General features: G+C 39.5%; 1 pseudogene; it reads right to left on the bottom strand.

Moving 5' to 3' along the window:
• Positions 1–870: 870 nt before the first annotated feature.
• LOC117235998 lies at positions 871–970 on the bottom strand (annotated as a pseudogene).
• Positions 971–20,755: the final 19,785 nt, after the last annotated feature.

Here is a 20,755-nt window from a genome sequence, read left to right as displayed (position 1 = left end):
TTAAAAGTATATATCAAACATTTGTCGTACAGTAATACGCATGATCGGTAAATATTTCTTATGCTAATCTATAAATCTAAGGAATGTCAGAAAATAAATGCTTTAGATGGAATATATCCGGATTTGCAGATAACTTCTAGATACTGTTCAGTTTGAAAACAAAGACAAGGAATATATGGATTATGTGGAACATCTCGTATCTTATTTCAAAAATTACGAGCTGATGTGGTACATTCTACGTGTTGGTTGGTTTATTAAAGAGAGGAGTGATAAAATTGTAACAGTCAGTGTATATTAAAATCACTTTAAATACAAGTACAAAGATAGTGTATGCCAGTTGTAATCGTCGCACCTTCAATGCTACCGTTCAACTCTACGCTTGCTATTGCACTGTATGACCTGTTATAATGATTCGTTATAATGATCGTCCTAGAAAGGACGTTCGTCTATTCGTATCGAACGATGGTATTATAAAAATTTCAGATGTAACTCCGGATGACGATTAGAAAGAACGACGATAATGTTCTGTTCGGAATTTGTTTACCTTTAGACCTAGCGAAGCAAAACAACGTTGTCACTCCAAGGCACAACAATACGATCCGCCTTAAACGTATGTAAGTACATCTCTGACAATCTTCTGTTCCAGTAGCAAACTGTAGACGCAAGTATATTGCAATCAATTTCGATCATGTTTAAGAAATGTCGACAAACTCTTTTGTGTCTTTTCAGACGAATGAAACTTTATTAGAATATATTGCGAATAAATGTGTTCTATATTTTTGTGCAGCATGCAAAGTTTAAAAGGATATATTAATCCTTTCTTGTTATTTATACAATTGATATACAATATAACACGTTTGGATATTGATCAAAAATTCATTTTTTATGAAAATAATCTCACCTAACCATTTATATATGTGTTCCATCCTTGTCTACGGGAGTGTTAAGCATATCTCCTTCCGTACTACAAAAAAAAATTTTTTTTTTTTTTTTTTTTTACGTGGAGGAAATCTTCATAGACACCTTACCACCCTGTGGGGACGGGCAGAAGGTAGTGCCGGATTCTTACCGGCTAAAACCTCCACGAACGGGACAGTGTACCAGTGCGAGTTTTTATCGTCGGGCCCCTGTGTGCTTAACACCAAGCACGTTTAAAAACCAAGTACTCCCAGAAAGTACACGCAGAACACACGCAAGGGAGGGGCTGGCCGCTTGCCTGTTTGTATATTCTAAGAGAAATTTTGGTTTTTCCGTCCCTTTTTTTGGGAGCCTTCCATACCGAGGATTCGAACTCGCGACGCGTCACCTTCAATTCTCGACCTTAACGACCGTAGCCAACTGCCCCGCCGAGCTTCTAGCTCATTGGAAAGTATTTGATTCTTAATGTGGTAATGTACATCATAGGAAGTATTCTAATTAGTCTCTTGAAAGAGATGTACATTTTTCATAGCCCTCTCTAAATACAAGGGGTAAAGGTAAATAATTCCCTTAATTAAATCATTATTATTAAATCTATTATGAAGCTCTTAATAATATATTTTTGCTGCTATTATAATTCTTGTAGTAAGAGATGGCCGTTTTAAAATAATTGCTGCTTCTTCTAATGCACTTATTTTCAAGATGCCTAGTCTTGCGTTTTCCATCGCACTGGCAGAAATTTTATAACATATGGGATTAGCATAAGTTATAAATAGGTCTAATTAATAATTTGTAACAGAAGATTTTAACCTCAAGATTTAAGTCAGATGCAAACGATCGAATTTGCAACAAATGACTGCAACGGCAATGGGTTGGAAGAGCAAGAAAATACATATGTATGTATCCCGTACTTTCGTTGCGCGAGGGATAGGAATTTCGTGATGAAACGCAGAGGCTGCCAAGTATCATTGACGCGTTGTTGGAGTACCGCCCCTATTGCGTAATCGGAAGCATCGACTACGAAGCTAGCGGGCGCGCCTGGAATCGGATGCGCTAACATTGTTGCGTTAGCTAAGGCGCGCTTCGACTCGCGGAGGTTCTTTTCAGTTTGATCGGACCACTCGATAGTCGCATTGCACTTTGTCGTGCCTTTTAACAAGTCCTTGAGCGGTTGTAGAATTTGCGCTACCCGCGGTATGAAACGTCGATAGAAGTTGATCATACCGAAGTATCTTCGCAATTCCTTAACAGTACCAGGTCGCGATGCTTTGATTATCGCGACAACGCGTTCAGCCAGAGGTTTGTCCCCTCCGCGGTAACGGTATATCCAAGAAATTGAATTTCGCGCACGCCGAATTCGCATTTTGCGAGGTTTATAACGACCCCGTATTCGTCGTGGCGATTGAACAAAATCCGCAAGTGTTCGCGGTGTTGTTCCTCGGTATCGGACGCGATTAAAAAATCATCGATATACGCGTAGACGAAATCGAGGCCTCTTGTGATTTCGTCCACGAATCTTTGGCACGTTTGGGCGGCGTTTCGGAGCCCAAACATCATACTAGTCGCTTCAAAAAGGCCGAAAGGGGTAGTAATCGCAGTTTTCGGTACGTCCTCCGGCGCGATGGGAATTCGATGGTAAGCGCGCACGAGATCGATTTTGGAAAAAATCCGACATATAGACAGGCCAGTCTTCGTAGTTCTATAAATAGACTCATGGCTTCGAAACTCTGTTGTAATTAACGCTGCCAGAGTGTGGATCTGGATTAGTATAATTCTTATATTTATACGTACTTTACAGTTACATCTTATACTCAAATATATATTTCTGTTACGCATTCATCATACAAAAGCCGAACAGATACCTTCAACAAAGCATTTTCTTTTTTTCTTCTCGAAGATACATTTTTTTTTTTTATTTAAAATTTCACATTCACAATTTGTTCAATTTGGACGTTTGGTAGAATTTTTTATCTGTTTGATTATCATGTGGGTGGCTACCCCCAATGGGGTACCGTCTTCGTGTTTGTTAAGATATATCCTTTGTGAGATCTGCTGGGTGTTTCCTTTTTAGTCTTCTTTCTATGGTTATGTTGATCGTTTCCGCTGCCAGCCGAAGTTCAAGGTCAGCTGCCCAAATCCCAAGAAAGCAGCAGGAAGTACCACCTAATAGGCAACAACCAGATGGAGAACAAGTACTGCCCGAGCTGGTGAAGTCTCGCCTATACGTTTTGGTTTTAGGATGTTGAGGGGCTAGGTGTGTAAGTTATGATGTAGAAAAGTGTCCGAAGGTCGGGGTTCATATCCCATTCCCCGATGTGGACTTAAGGTGCGTCACAGTCTTGGTGTATGCTGTGATGATAAGGTGGTGATGTGTCCAAAAAGTGTCCTGTCGGCGTCGCTGTATTATCACTGATGTAGGTTGAGATGTGATTGATGTCACAAGTGCTACGTCCACTCATACATTAAATCCAATTATAAGAGCCCTGCTCTAACGTACATATCTATCTTATCTTCGTGCGATAAGTGATTATCTATTTATCTATGCTCAACAGTGTAATCTAAGTGTTGGAAATATATAATTTATAATTCTGTGAATCACAGTGTTCTACAAACTCAATCACCCCTATTATCTCAACGGAAATCAGGGGATCGATCAATTCGTGGTGTCGATTGTTATAATCGTAACGGGAATTTACGACTCCCGTTGACGTCTCTCCTCGCGATTGCGTCTCCCCGCGATTGGTCGAAATAACAGACTATTATTATAATTAAAAGCTATTACTTATAATTCTCAGTGAGAATTAATTATAAAATTCTTCCAAATAAAAAAGAAAGAAAAAAACTTCTTAAGTGTCAGATTTTAAAAACGTTCGCTGTGGAGTGCCGAAGCGTGCAGACGTGTCTCTAGCGCCCAGCGTAGTCCGAAAACAACACGTGTCGCCCAACCGTCGAAAGAGAACACAGCTAAGTGTCCCTTACCCTTTAGGGAGAAGAAAATCCCACGCACCTAACCCCAACCCGAATACTAGCCTCACAGCCTCACGACTAGTTGTTCATTCCGAATTAACTAGCTCGATGATGGTCCAGCAACCGCGACCAGGCTCTCCGGAGCAGACTCGCAGCTACCCCGTGCTACCCCCCCCCCGTGGCAGAAGTGTAGCAGAACTCTCCGCACTAACGACGCTAACACTACAAAGAAAAGGAAAATAGAAACAGCAACGCAAATAAACACACACAACAGGTTCGCCGAATTGGAATCCTCAAACGACGCCATGGAAATCGTAGAACCGCCACCAAACCAACACTCACAGAGAATCCCCCCTCCCCCACCAATATTTGTGGACGACGTCATTGACATACAGACAATGATCAAGTCCCTAGAGAGAGATATCAGCAAGGAGGAATATAACCTTAAGATAAGCAACAATAAAGTAAAAATACTACCGACGAACCCAGAAGCTACAGAAGACCTCACCAAGCACACTCAGACCCTTTTTTTTATTTATTTGTTGAAATTACAATCAATTCTCGCGTTGAGAATTTTCAGTAATTTTTCTGGCGTGGCGCAGTGACATGGCTATTTATTTACAATAAGTTAATACTATTATAGCTAGGTATAATTTATAAGTATTATAAGTAAGTGCATATGCTTAATTTGGATGATTAAGTGAATCTGACGTTTAGATCTAGCGGGTAGTGCCTCTTCAGCCTGCGAGTCTGGTCCGTCGTATGGAGTAGTCCAGTGATTAGGGGATTTTGGTGTTTGTTGATTCTTTTGCTGTATCTGTTGCTATATTTTGCTATTTCCTCTTTGACGGTGGGTATCTTGAGGTCGCGGTGTATTGTTTCATTGGTTACATACCAAGGTGCGTCAATTAGGGATCTTAGCGTTTTCGATTGAAAGCGTTGGAGTATTTCAATGTTGGAGTTGCTTGCTGTTCCCCATAGTTGGATTCCGTAGGTCCAGACAGGTTTTATTACGGTCTTGTAGAGGGTAATTTTATTCTTTATATTTAGTTTGGAGCGTCGGCCCGTGAGCCAATAGAGTTTTTTTAGTTTGTCCTTTAGTTGCTTCCTTTTATCTGAGATGTGTGTCTTCCACGTTAGTCTCCTGTCCAGGGTCATGCCCAGGTATCGGACTGTGTCCCTGCTAGGAACTGTTGCATTGTTGATGGTGACCTGGGGGCAGGTTTGTTTTCGGAGCGTGAAGGTTACATGTGAGGATTTCTTTTCGTTGACTATGAAGCCCCATTTGTGAAACCACTTTTCCATGGAGTCGAGACTTCGCTGGAGAGTGGATGAGGCTATTACCGGGTCAGCGTGGAAAGCTAATAGCGCTGTGTCGTCTGCAAATGTCGCTATTGTTATATCATTTGATATAGGTAGGTCGGCAGTGTAGATGGAGTACAGTAGGGGTCCGAGGACACTACCTTGGGGTATGCCGGCTTCTATTGGGAATGTTGCGGAAGTGGCGTCTAGGTATTTAACCATGAATTGCCTATTGGTTAGGTAGGATTTTAGGATGGAGTAGTAGGGGTGGGGTAGGATCTTTTTAAGTTTGTATAGTAGCCCTTCATGCCATACTTTATCGAATGCCTGTTGGATGTTTAGGAAGACCGCTGAGCAATATTTTTTCTTTTCGAGTGTTTGGCTGATCGTATGAGTTAGGCGGTGGATTTGCTCTACTGTAGAATGATGTTTTCGGAAGCCGAATTGGTGATCTGGGAGTGTTTTCAAGTTCTCTAGGATTGGAAGGAGTCGGTTCGTGAGCATCTTCTCGAATAGTTTGGACAGGGTAGGTAAAAGACAGATTGGGCGATAGGAGCAGGTTTCGTATATCGGTTTACCGGGTTTAGGGATGAGGGTAATCAATGAGATTTTCCAAGCCTTAGGATAGTGTTCCAGGCGAAGGATAGCATTAAAAATCGATGTGATGAGTGCTATCCCTTTGTGGGAAGTTCCTTGAGTGCTCTATTGCCTATTAGGTCGTGTCCTGCTGCTTTCTTGGGGTTTAGGCGACTGATTGTTTCTATAGTCTCAGCAGAGGAGAAGGGTTCGATAGGAGGGGACATTTGGAAGGGGGTGTGCAGGTATTCAGTAACGTCCGCGGCGGTTTGGGGGGAATGGGGTTTGAATACTTTTGACAAGTGATTTGCAAACAGGTCGGCTTTTTCTATGGGGCTTCGCGCCCATCCACCTTGCGGACGGCGGATAGGCGGGATTATTTGTGGGGGGCGTGTGAGTTTCCTGGAGGCCTTCCATAGTGAGTAGTTGGCGTCGGCTGTGGGGGACAAGCTGGCGAGGTATTTATGGAAACAGTCGTTTTTATAGTTTCTTAGGGTTCTGGATAGCTTTCTAGCTGCGTTGTTAAGTTTGCGTTTGTCCTCCGGTGTTCTATGGGTCTGCCATACTCTTCTTAGTCTTCGTTTTTCTGCTATTTTTTTTAGTATGTAATGGGGATATTCTTGTTTGCTGTTAGATGGCTTTGTCGGTGGAGAGGCGGATCAGGTTTATTATGCTCGTGTTTAAGTATATATTCCGTGGCTGCTTGATATCTTCCTTGTTTTAGGGGTGAAGGCTGAGGTTGAGTGTGTAAAGATCTCCGAAGAGCGCTACGCCGGTGTGTTGGCTGTGAATGGTGCCACAGGTATTCTCACGATTGTTGAACTGACTCGTCGCTATCACGGGAGAATGATCAGAGGAGAGATCAGCCGAGGAGCTGATCTGACGTGTCTTGATGGGATATTGTTGCGAAGCCAGTCGAAGGTCGGTATTTCTGCCGGTGTCAGGGCCAGTATGTGGGTTCGGTGTAGCTGTGGTGAGGGTAGCTGAGTATTGTTGTTTGTTATGCTGTTTAAGGGGTTTTTGCCTCTTGCTGTAACCAGTCTGCTGCCCCATTGGATGTGCTTGGCGTTATAGTCTCCTCCAACTATGAATCTGTTGCCCAGGGTGTCCAGGAAGTTATCAAAGTCTTCTTTGGCGATGGAGTGTCTGGGAGGGCAGTATACTGCTGAGGTGGTGATTGAGCCATGACAGTCTTCTATTGCCACGTTTGTTGCTTGGAGGTAGTCTTTCTGGAATGATGGGAGTTCGTAGTGCTTAATATTTGCTTTGATTATTATTCCGGTGCCACCGTGGGCCTTTCCGCTGGGGTGTTGGGTATGGTAGAATTTGTAACCATTTATTTTCAGGTAGCTCTTGTCAGTGAAGTGGGTTTCCGACACGAGCATTACGTCGATTTGCTGGTGTTTTAAGAAGAGTTCTAGTTCAAATTTGTGTTGCGCTAGACCGTTGGCGTTCCAGAGTGCGCCTTGATTTTATTTTGAGTCGGGGCGTGCTAATTTTTCCACGATGAGTGTTAGTAGCGATAGCAAGTGATTTATTTGCTCAGATTGTTTCTCTATTAGCTTTTCAAGCCTTGAGGAGTTGTCTGTGTTTTGTGGGTTGGGGTCACTGTTTTGGGGAAGGTTCCTTTGGCTGTTCGGGTTGTTTTGGATGCCTTGTACTGCTTGGGCAAAGGAGGTTGAGGTGGAGATGAATTTGGTAGGACTGTGCGTTTGGTTGCTTGAGGGGGTTGGGGTAGTCGTGAATTTCGGCGGGCTGGGTGTTTGGTTGGATACCTCTTTTGCTCTGGGCTTAGGGTACCTGTTCGTGTATAGTGTTTTATATGCTGGGCAGCCTTTGTAGTTGGCAGGGTGGTCCCCTTGGCAGTGGATGCATTTCGCTGGGGTTTCCGGTGATTTGGCGCACTGGTCGGTGGAGTGAGAGCCTGCGCATTTAACGCAGCGGAAAGTATGGTTGCAGTATTTCTGCGTATGACCGTACCTTTGGCACCTTTTGCACTGCACTATTTCTTTTTTCACGAGCGGTGGTTCGATCTTTACCATCGCGTTCATTAGGCGACTGATGTTATATATTTCCTTATTGTTCGGTTTTTGTTTAATGTCTAGGAAGAATATGAGATAACGGGGCCCATCAATGTGTCATCGGTCTTTTCAAGTGCATAGTTTCGTGGAAAAGACCTACGTGACCCTGGCCACGAGCGCCTGCAGAACACGTGTGCGGTGGGCCTAGGAAAAAGACAACAGAATGCGGCAACGGCCAGACCGTTAGTCGAAAAGCAGAGAGTGTGAGTCGAAAAGCAGAGGTTGCGAGTCGAGGAGCCGAGTGCGAGTTGAGCGGAGACGGAGGTTGCGAGTGGCGTTGCCGAGAGAGTGTGGATTGCGCTGTTTTCTGTACGTTTGGCGTGAATAGTTCAGGTTGAACAACAATCGACTTTTTCTGTCTGATCTCTATTGTCCACTCTTTGTAAACACATTATATCACGATATTACACAGTAGTTTTCTTTTCCTGCCGTGTTGTTAAGTAGTTCAATGAGGGGGTCTATTATTTGGGCTTCTATGTAAATTGACGGTGGTTTGGCGATGTGGATTATTGGTTTTCCCGCTGGTTCTATTTTCATTTCTTGTGGCAGTGCGCTGAATGTGTTTTGGAGAGGAATTTCTTGTAACCATTGTTGCCTTTCCGTTTCTCCAGGACTTCTAGCATTTGCATTTATTGTTATTTCTCGTTTTTGGCTGGGAGTTACAACCTTCCAGCTTTCATTCTGGTGTGGTGGATCGTTGTTGCTGTTGTTTTCCTCGTCGTTCTTTTGTGTAGTTCCCGTTTCTGCTTCCTTTATAACTGAGCAGTCGTGGCCTTCGTTTGTTGATTTTTTGGGGTTTGTTGTATCTACAGCTCTGTTTATAAAACAGGTTTCGCCTCTGTTTAGTATTTTTATTGGCGGTACTTGCTGCTTATTTTCCATCATTGAGCGGTTGACTCGATCTTGAGTAACTTTGTTTTCGCCATTTGTCGCATTTACGGAGACACTGATTCTCACGTCCGCATAGCGCAACTGCTCGGGTAGAACTGTGTCCATAAATAGTGGTCGTCTCCTAAAACTGTTTCTAATAACTGCAAAGTTTTAAAAACATATTGTTGCACTGCAAAACATCTGCTTTGTACGCAGCAAAGTGATATTCTGAACACAATATGCGTTTCAATAAATAATAACATTTGTCGTCTGAATGGTTATCACATGAAAATAAATCATACAGTAGGCTAAAAATACCGAAATTTAAATATGTGAAAACTTTGAACCGATGGATTTCTCAGTGAAAAACTTTTATATGTTGTCCGTATTTTCTATTCGTATAAATGCCGAAAGAATGCCGGACGTTAATATGCTAATTTGCTAACGTAGGACATTGACAAATACAAAACATACGTATGCAGAGTATGAACACCATGCATCTACCAACTTTTGAAATTATTTACGAATGACATCCTCTTCTTTCGGAAAATGGTACGGTTGGTGCCATTCGTATGAACCGCTATTGCATATGCGCGAATATCCACTGACCTAATCTCTTTCTGCAAATCCATGCCATAAAAGCTTGAAATAAGCTACAAAAAACAACGCGCACATCCGTGAGGACGTATCTACAAAAGTAAAATGCAAGTTAATAAACACATAATTTAAAGTACTTAACAAAATAAAAACGAATGACAATTGACATTAGGCACAGATATTTTAGCTGGAAAATTTTTAACTAAGAGAGACAACTCAGGCCATGAAATAATTATTTGTGCTACGTCTATTTTTCGTTGTCTGCGGTAGATGAGAGACTAAATCTGCGTAAAATTTGTTTTTATAAGTCTCGTGAAAAATTCGACGTTTACTGAATATTTCTTCCCGTGAAGAGGCCAAACATTTTTTCAAACGGTATGGAGGAATCATATTAACAAAATGCAAAAAGTTTCATTCTGATTGATTCATGTATCGATGTTCGATGTAGAACATTCATCCGTCGTAGAGTGATATATAGAATACAATAATATATATGTCGGAGATGAAAGAACACAGGGGCCTTCGGAATTTTGGATAATCCCGCAACATTATAATCTAGATTTTATCATAGCTGTAATTAAGCAATTGTCATTCAATCTGATTGTAATTGTTCGAGATTTGTGATAGCGAGATTGGGCTCGAGGTGACAACTGGTCGCCGAACGTAGCCATGGTCACGGAATGAACATTTTTCCTGACAGAGGTGTGGAGTATGGTTGGAGTATGGAGTAGTTGTATGGTTCTCCCTAGAAATGTGGTTGTGGCGGCATACGGCCTCAAGAACGAGCCTAGCCACATAGGATTGCACCTCGGAGGTGTCGATATAATGGAACACACGTTGTATTAATAATCAAACTGCAGGCAGAAACTGCTTAGCAACGGCGATTGGAACTTTCTCGATGCTTCCAACGAGTATAAAACAAACGAACGCAATTGTAAAGAGTGGAAAGTTTTCATCAGTCTAGTATTCGTGCGATCACCTTAGAAAGTTACACATCGAGCAGTTTATACCGAGCGTATCAGCAATCGTATTTTGTGCCTAAACTTATTCTACGCATAGTAAAGAGTTATCTCGTTGACCATGGATTCGTTTGAACCCAAGAACATTGTTAATAGCGTTCATTAAACTCATTATTCGTTAAACATATTATTCGTTAATCTTATTATTCGTTAATCTGATTATTCGTTAATCATATTATTCGTTAAACTCAATATTCGTTATACTTTGTAAGGTCTTGTATATACGCGTATATATAATCTCTGTTTTGTAAACCGATGGCTAATCCAAACGAAGAATCGTTACGCGCCCTAAATTCTAATGTTAACCCGACATATATAAAATACAAAAATCTTTACAACCTCCAGTTCTTTACAAAATGCAAAAGATTTCATTTTGATTAAACTATCCTTGGCAGAATAATCGATGGCTTTATATAAAAAGAATAAATATTGAATTCGTAACCTTCCCCTTTCCGAACTTGATTAAAGACATCATCTAGCACCTATGACATATTTACTAACTGTCTGTGAGCTGTTTACTAGCGAAGATGAAGAAAAATTATTCTCCAACGGCACTGTGAGCGGCATGTTCGTTCGTCGTCGAGGAAAAGCAAGAGACAAACGACATCATAATGTAGGGAGGAACTAACAATGGGAGTGGATTGGTTATAATCTCACAATCAGCACCATTTTTGGAATGGTATACGATGGTGGGGTAGCGTTTGTCTTCTGGCAGACAATGCTATAAAACACATTTTATTAATAAGATTTCAAAAGCATGGCAATAAAAAAATTTGCAATATAAAAAAGCCACCTTTTGTGTAAAAATATTGCCACCTGGAATTTTTCCCGACTTTACGTGTTTTGAAGGCTAATTGAATTGGTCAATTGCTATCTTAGGGTAACCAATAGACGTGAGCGTTTACCTTCTTCTTCCATCAATTCTTTCTCATCCAATGAATTTGCAAACATTCCAATCCGCGTGGTACCCCCCCCCCTAATCCCGGAACTTCTAACGAATATTGGGAAAATCAAATTTTACTCAGATTTACTCGTCTGTCGTCTATCGCACATAACCGAACCTAATGTTTACCAAAGAGATAAGACGTGATAAACAAGATGTATTTCTTGCTGCAATTAATTTTATCATTTTTGTTATCGCTTTGCGATATTGTGTAACAAGAATGCTGCGAATCTGGCGGAGAATAATTCCGTAAGAAAATATTTACGTCTACATCGAAAGTAACAACAGTTGACATCGCAAATATCATCTGTATCACTTTCCGAAAGAAGACAATCTCCTTCACCAAGATTGAATTTGAGAAGTTGGTAAATACATAGAATTCGTACTGTGCATAAGTGTATTTTGTATCTGTTAATGTTCTAAATTAACACACTAACGGCCGGCGTTTTCTCAGTTAAATCTCGTTTCTGGCCACCATCTTTCTTAACCTTTTTGACATTTTCTGATAGCACTCATATGAACAGAGAATAGAGACGACATATGAATGTTTCTAATGTAAGGATCAAATGGTTCTTGCGTTTTTAAAGTTTGGTACTTTTAGCCTACTGCGTTTCCTTTTACGTGATAACCGTTTAAACGGTAAATTTTATTATTTATTTAAACACATAATGTGTTCAGAATGTCGGAATATCGCTTTACGATCAATATTGTGAGATCTTTCCGATTAAAATGAGTTAGCAAATATGCTTTGAACAATGTAGTGTCTGATGTCATTCTCATTATAAAAGTGTAAGTAACGTGTTGGTAAAAGCTTCATCACAAATCAAGAATAAGAAAATTTAAATTTTGAATTGAACTACTCAGTTTATCAAAGGTTGCCCATATTTGTTGATTCTCAGTCCCTCCTTCTCTTTCACTCGCATTGTCCCTTTCTACGTTCGACACGTCTAGGACCTCAGTTTCGACATATAGAATTGCTTTGTATCTCCATTATCGCAACACTTGAATCCCGATTTTCGTACAATTCTAAAATGTTTCCTGTATCTTCAAAAAACGCAATAACAGTTAAGAAAGTGTTGTGTCTGCAGACGGAGTTTAGCCAGTCCTTCAATTAAAATATATTCACATTTTAGCATTTTGATGATATCCTAGAATTTACAATAAAACAACTATATATATTTTCTGTATTAAACATCTACTACTGACTACAGAAATAATGGCAGATAGTATTACTCGATCCGAGATCGAATATCGACGAGGCACCAATACAGTAATAAAACTTTCATATCATTACCAATATTTATGAAACTTTCACCACCATGTCCGTCATATTCGTGCAATCAAAATGACACGAAACACGATACAATTTGATAAAATCTGTTCCACATACAGCTCAGTTTTTTTCTCCAATAACTGATATCTTCGATGTATGATAATAAAGTACTATACGAGATATCTATCTGGTTTCCTCTCAGTCAGGCAATTTTAATATAAAACGAGATTCCTTGTCTCCCGACATCAATATGCTTTCCTCGTTTTATCCATCTTACTTTCGCGTATTATTAATATGTACTATTCTTTTAACAGGCAATCTCTTCCTAACATATTATACCTGCGACTCTTTAAGAAGCATGGATGTCCGTGCCGATCATTGTTTACCCGAAATCATCAAACAAAATCGTACAAAAAATACGAATAGAAGAGAAATCATACTGTATCCGAATAACCAATAAATTTATTACAAAATAAAAGAGAAAGAGGAGATGTACAAGAAAGACAGCGCGTTATCGAAAAACAACTGATCAGAAAGGAAGGGCAAAAGCAAGAAGAGCGACATCTATGCAACCAGTACTGCTACCAACATTAACAAGAGGCAGATGAAGGAGGGATAAAATAATAATAAGAAGAAAATGAATTATTTGGTAATACACCAATGCTAGACTATACAAGAGTACCGTTAACATTCGCTGAAAATGACGATTCGATTGAACGACTAGCAATATAATCCCAGACAAGCTGCGACATTCATATTAAGGAAAGCCTAAGGAAAACATTCCGAGAAATAGAATTGCAAAATGAACATGCTCAACTGTTGAAATAAAATAAAAATTTGAAAACATAAATAAAATATGAACCTCTAAATAATATATATATATAATATAATAAACCTCTAAAGAACCGAAATATCCAGAAATCAATTGCGTGAAAAGTTGAAGAGGTTAGATGTCTTAAGGTGGAAGCATTTATGTAAGGTCAAAATACATGCTCAAGTTCGGTGAAGAAAAAGTTGCAAAGCGATGGGCTGAGAGACAGAAACTAAAAAATTTACTGCATCAGTAAAAATTGTACAACTAAAAAGTTCCTTCAAGATAAATCACGACATCTTCCCCCAAAAAGAGGACGCTTCATCCTAGAGAGCGAAGATGTTGTTTCCTGCTGACCCCGGAAACTCTTTTATTCGTAAGATGAAGCAAAACGATCGCTATAAAGTCAGCCTGTGAAACAATCGTTTTCTGAATTCCGTAGTTCCTCAAGAATCGATTCCTTCAATGATTCTAGAAGCATTCAAAGAAAAACGTTTCGATACAGCGAAGGAATGTCCGAGGCCGGAAGACATCAAGAAAGAAAGACGCAGATCTCAAAAGTCAAAAGAAAAGGCGAAGGGCAGTTGGGATTTCTTTTAAGACAGAAATCTACATCTATATAATACACGTCTTTGACTGAATTATTTTGGATGGTTTCCCTTTATAGAATAGTTTATTGGTATAGAGATACATAGATATTAGATATGTCCAATATTTGTAAATGTATTATTTATGTTTTTTGTTTCGTATTTTAAATTATTATTTTAACATTTTTTACTATTTTTAACTCTAGTTAATATATATCATCGTTCAAAAATATAGTAAACGATTAAGTTCTCTTTCTTAGGCAACGTACGAATAAATAGGTTTCCGTAGTGTGTTCTTGTTTATGTCAGCATACAACCTAATCGGGTAAATCCCTAATTTTAAGGTTAAATACAAAGGTTCTTGTATATGCTAAATTACGACAAAGCAGGGTAGGTCTTTAATGTTATAGATCCTTTTGCATGTTAATTTCAGTTGAACTCCAATTTCCTCTCTGTTCGTAACCATGGACGACATATGTAACGGCACGATACCATTCCCACGATGACACCAATAGCTTATTCGCAACACAATACTGTTTGTATATTGTTTCGGAAGATGTTATCCCCCGACGCAATATTCGTACTACACCATTGGTAAGATGTGCGGTGGGTGTATTTCTTTAATATTACAACTTTTGTTATAATAAGCAAATGCACCAGACATCTCGTCCATAACGTAGTATGAGAGTGAACGATTTTGTGTTGTAATCGCGAAATGACTCAGCCGTGTTATCGTATCAAAAATATCGTATCGTAATATATCTTGTTCATGGTTAAAAGTAAATTAACACAAAACTTACCAGGCCCGGTCACATGACAGTTTTCAAAATTTAATTTAAAATTGTACATTCATTGTTATTTATTTCGTTCATATAAATTTTGCAAACATTCTTATATTAACACAAATTGAGAAATCAATTGATCAGATAATATAAGAATTTGCATAAAGTGAGACGAGCAAAAAAATAAGAATGAATGTAAAAATTTAGATTAAACATTGAAGCCGGTCATTTGATCTGATCTTTTTGAAAAGATTGAAATCGGACATAAGTAAACTTATGAATCAATATTTTTCAAAATTGTCGTAATTTAGTTCGTTTTCAAATCCGTATTTAACTCCTGACATATTTTACCAGGGACGAAATAGAGATCATTTTACTTTTTATAAGAACACATTTGTAGTATACAGAATGTAACAGTTACGATAATATTAAAAATATAAGAATTAATAAAATTCAGTAATGCAAAGCGAAATAAATGCATAATTATTATGACAATAATTAAGAGCGTTTAATCATTTAACACTAAACCTACCGACACTTCGTGTATATCTATGCTACCGTGTGCGGTCAAAATGACCGGTGATGAAAGAAGGAATAGTTTTTGTGATTTATCTTGGTAAATTTGTAACTAAACGTATATAAAATGATGAACTTTCATAAAATCGTTTTAAATTTACGTTTGTTTAATTTCAACTACAGTCTTAAATAAAATTGCACTTTTATTTATATAGAGGTATATCTTATTCAACTTAGATGCATTTTTACAAATTATTTTATTATCAAATATACATTTGCCGCCTATATATTTTCTATGAGTTAAACAAATTTTCGTAACTTTCTAATTGTTACAGTTTTTTACTTGACAAATTTTTTGTAGTAATGAATATGAACTTGTTGATAGTTTTATTGCATGGTTTTTTCCCGCGATTTTTTATATAAAAGTAATGTATGCACCAGTTTTATAACAATTTCTTGATTTCTCTGTAAATTGGCTCATACTGTAGATACCATTACTAATTTATTGGTTCGTAAACGTTGGCTTCACTCACACTTCTTGTCAAATCTCATAATTTCGGGAGTCATTCCTGTACATTGTTTTTGAGAAAAATGTACGTCTCCTAATTTTATTCCACAAATATGAGACATCTAAATTTATTACCTGATATGCACAGCGGGCATATAGCACAGAAATAAATGCATCTAGTTCTGTTGCATCTAGCTCCCTCTTAGTTCCCAATGCTCTAAATGCTTGTTCTTCCCTATAATGCAGAATAAATTCCGTATAATTAGATAAAGTAGAAGTTCCAAGAGTGGCTAATTTGACCGCGCTGCTAGGTTTAATGTCAATAATAACTTAATAATTCTATTTTTTCTATTGTTCGTTATAAGAACATGTAGAGTACAATGCTAATGACTAAAATTGACAATAAATAACTGATGACAGTTAAACATAAAGTGTAAACAAATAACAATATTTAAACTGGAATCAATTTATTTTCAAATTAAGCTTGAGAATTTATAAATGTCTCAATGAGCTATTCCAAATTTTAAAAACTCGTCTCATTATGACCATGAGTTGCTGATACAGTGAATGTCGATCTACTTGGAATGCGTGGGTCCAATTCATTTCCCTCTTCCCATCGACCTCGGGATGGTTCTTGCGCTTCCTATTACGTGATAGGATACCTTGCTGATGTACCTCGACTTTGTTAATTTTCCACTGGCATTCTTGGTTCAATATGATGAAAAATACATGTGAATAAATAGGTGAATGTATGTCTCCAAGAAGGAGAAAGTCCAACTCCTACGTTCCGTTCACATCAGGTAGGGATATGCCCTTAGGTGACGGGGATTGTCGAGTTTCCAATTAATGATTCACAGGCAACAAAATAAGAAAGTACGCAAAGTTTAAGAAAAGGAAAAAGTATGCTAATTCCAAAAAATTCTGCGCCGTTAGGTTGTCCTTGTCCATAAATAGTTTTTTTTTATTTAGTTGTTTATATTCACAATTTATCCGATTAGGACATTTGGTAGAATTTTTTGGCTGTTTGATTATCATGTGGGTGGCTACCTCCAGCGAGGTACCATCTTCGTGTTTGTTAGGTTATGTCCTTTGTGAGATCTGTTGGGTGTTTCCTTTTTAGTCCTCTTTCTGTGCGTGATGTGTTGACCGTTTCCAGTGCCAGCTGGTTCGGGTGTGTTGCTATTCTTTCTCTGTACCTTCTTGCACATCTGCTAATCTCCTCCTTGACCTATTCCCAGGTCTGTCCGAATGTCCTCGTTTTTAACCTATCATGGGGCGTTTACTATTGTTTCAAGAATTTTAGCTTGCATTGTCTCTACTTTGGTTATATGGCTCATTGCTGCTGTTCCCCATAGTGGTATTTCGTACGACCAGACTGGTTTTATGATCGTTTTGTATATTTTTAGTTTATTTTCTATACTTAGTTTGGATTTTCGACTTGTTAGCCAGTACATTTGTCTCCTTGCCATCTGTATTTCTTCTGTCACTGATTTGATGTGCTGTTTCCATGTGATTTGTGTATCTACGTGGAGTCCTAGGTATTTGACTTGCCTTGTTTGTAATATGTGCGTGCCGTTAAGAATGATATTGGGTGGTATCTGTTTTCGCAGTGTGAATGTGATATGGTTGCATTTACTGGGGTTTGCTTTAATTTGTTTAATTTGTAGCCACTTTTCTATTTTTGTGATATGTTCTTGCAGTAATGTGACTGCTGTTACAGGGCCAGTGTGCCTGACTACTGCCGCTGTGTCGTCCGCCAATGTCAGTATTTTACTATTGGTAGTTGTTGGTATGTTGGCCGTGTATAGTGTGTATAGTGTTGGTCCTAAGACGCTTGCTTGCGGAACCCCTGCCTTGGTGTCTTTGACTTCGGAGTATGTGTCCTTGATTTTTATTTCGAAGGTTCTGCTGCTTAAGTAGGATTTTATTAATTGGTATATTTGTTCCGGGAATTGTTTCCTGATTGTTTGTAGAAGGCTTTCGTGATTTATTTTGTCGAATGCCTTCTCTATGTCCATAAAGAGGGCTGTACAGTATTGCTTGTTTTCTAGTGCTAGTATTATTTCGTTGACCAGTCTGTGCATTTGCTCTATAGTGGAGTGTTTGTTCCTGAATCCGAATTATCGAGAAAGTTACCCGAATCGTGTATTACGTTTGTACTCGTCATACCGTGGACCGTGGATTCGTTATCGAACCTGAATTCGTTGTCACCATCATCTCGAGCATTCTATCGCCGCTATTACTCATAGCCTCTTGTAGTGTCCACATTTGTACCGATAAACATTAGCTACATCCGCGACGGTAAAGTAAGTAAAGGTTCATCGAACGCCCCAAAATTCCAACCTGACTCCGACATATTATTGTGATTTGTCTTATCACTTTTGGCGGAAGGTTTTTCAAGATTTTGCCATTGATTAGGTCGATTCCTGGTGCTTTATTATTTTTTGTTTTCTCGTTTATGTTTCTAATTTCTTGTGCTGTTGTTTTAGGTATGGTATAGTGTTTGTCAGTTGATGAACTAGTGGTTAGCTCATCCTCGTCCGTATGACTATTGTGGTTGCTGTTGTTGATATTATATGGTGTAAGTGTGTTGCATAGGTGGTTGGAAAATTCTTTAGCTCGCTCTTCGTTGCTTCTTGCCCATGTGTTATCTGCTCTTCTGATTGCTGGGACCAGTTTTATTATCTTCTTTATTTTTTTTGCGGCTTTCCATAGAGAGTAGTTGTAGTTCTCGTGTGCAGATAGTGACTCGATGAACTTTGTGAACTCGTTGTTGTTGTGTTCTTTTATTTTGTTTTTTATTTCCTTTGCAAGTTTGTTTGGGTGTTTTTGTTTTCTTTTGTTTTATGTTTTTGCCATTTTGCTTTCGCTTTTCTTTTTTCTCTAATTTTTTCCGCACCCAGCCCGCCGAAATTCACGACTACCCCAACCCCCTCAACCAACCAAACACCCAGTCCTACCAAATTCATCTCCACCTCAACCTCCTATGCCCAAGCAGTACAATGCATCCAAAATAACCCGAACAGCCAAAGGAACCTTCCCCAAAACAGTGTCCCCAACCCACCTAACACAGACAACTCCTCAAGGCTTGAAAAGCTAATAGAGAAACAATCAGAGCAAATAAATCACTTGCTATCGCTACTAACACTCATCGTGGAAAAATTAGCACGCCCCGACTCAAAATAAAACCAAGGCGCATAGCACTCTGGAACGCCAACGGTCTAGCGCAACACAAACTTGAACTAGAACTCTTCTTAAAACACCAGCAAATCGACGTAATGCTCGTATCGGAAACCCACTTCACCGACAAGAGCTACCTGAAAATAAATGGTTACAAATTCTACCATACCTAACACCTCAGCGGAAAGACCCACGGTGGCACCGGAATAATAATCAAAGCAAGTATTAAGCACTACGAACTTCTATCATTCCAGAAAGACTACCTCCAAGCAACAAACGTAGCAATAGAAGACTGTCATGGCTCAATCACCACCTCAGCAGTATACTGCCCTCCCAGACACTCCATCGCCAAAGAAGACTTTGATAACTTCCTGGACACCCTGGGCAATAGATTCATAGTTGGAGGAGACTATAACGCCAAGCACATCCAATGGGGCAGCAGACTGGTTACAGCAAGAGGCAAAAACCTCTTAAACAGCATAATAAACAACAACCTCAACTACCTCACCACATACGAACCCACATACTGGCCCACTGACACCAACAAAATACCCGACCTTCTCGACTTCTTCATAACTAAAAATATCCCATCAAGACACGTCCAGATCAACTCCTCGGCTGATCTCTCCTCTGATCATTCTCCCGTGATAGCAACAGTCAATTCAACAATCATCGAGAATACACCTAATGGCTCCATTCACAACCAACACACCAACTGGCAGCTCTTCAGAGAAGTCTTTACACACTCAACCTCAGCCTTCACCCCACTAAAAACAAAGGAAGATATCGAAGCAGCCACGGAATACTTAAACACGAGCATAATAAACGCAATCCACCTCTCCACATCGACAAAGAAGTCGATCAGCAAACAAGAATATCCCCAATACATACTAAAAGAAATAGCAGAAAAACGTAGACTAAGAAGAGTATGGCAGACCCATGGAACACTGGATGACAAACGCAAACTAAACAACGCAACTAGAAAGCTATCCAAAACCATAAAAAATTATAAAAACGATTATTTCCAAAAATACCTCGCCAGCTTATGCCACAGCCGACTCCAACTACTCACTATGGTAGGCCTCCAGGAAACTCACACGCCCCCCCCCCTCCCACAAATAATCCCACCAATCCGCCGTCCGCAAGGTGGATGGGCGCGAAGCCCTATAGAAAAAGCCGACCTATTTGCTAAACACTTGTCAAAAGTATTCAAACCCCATTCCCCCAAAGCCGCCGCGGACGTTATTGAATACCTGCACACCCCCTTCCAAATGTCCCCTCCTATCGAACCCTTCTCCTCTGCAGAGACTATAGAAACAATCAGTCGCCTAAACCCCAAGAAAGCAGCAGGACACGACCTAATAGGCAATAAAGCAGTCAAGGAACTTCCCACAAAAGGGATAGCACTCATCACATCGATTTTTAATGCTATCCTTCGCCTGGAACACTATCCTATGGCTTGGAAAATCTCATTGATTACCCTCATCCCTAAACCCGGTAAACCGATATACGAAACCTGCTCCTATCGCCCAATCAGTCTTTTACCTACCCTGTCCAAACTATTCGAGAAGATGCTCACGAACCGACTCCTTCCAATCCTAGAGAACTTGAAAACACTCCCAGACCACCAATTCGGCTTCCGAAAACATCATTCTACAGTAGAGCAAATCCACCGCTTAACTCATACGATCAGCCAAACACTCGAAAAGAAAAAATATTGCTCAGCGGTTTTCCTAGACATCCAACAGGCATTCAACAAAGTATGGCATGAAGGGCTACTATACAAGCTTAAAAAGATCCTACCCCACCCCTACTACTCCATCCT

Source organism: Bombus vosnesenskii, unplaced genomic scaffold (assembly GCF_011952255.1).
Source record: "Bombus vosnesenskii isolate JDL3184/JDL3185 unplaced genomic scaffold, Bvos_JDL3184-5_v1.1 scf7180000013336, whole genome shotgun sequence".
Classification (NCBI taxonomy): Eukaryota; Metazoa; Arthropoda; class Insecta; order Hymenoptera; family Apidae; genus Bombus; species Bombus vosnesenskii.
The sequence above is the reverse complement of the archived record's forward strand: the minus strand, read 5'-3'. Positions and strand labels throughout refer to the sequence as shown.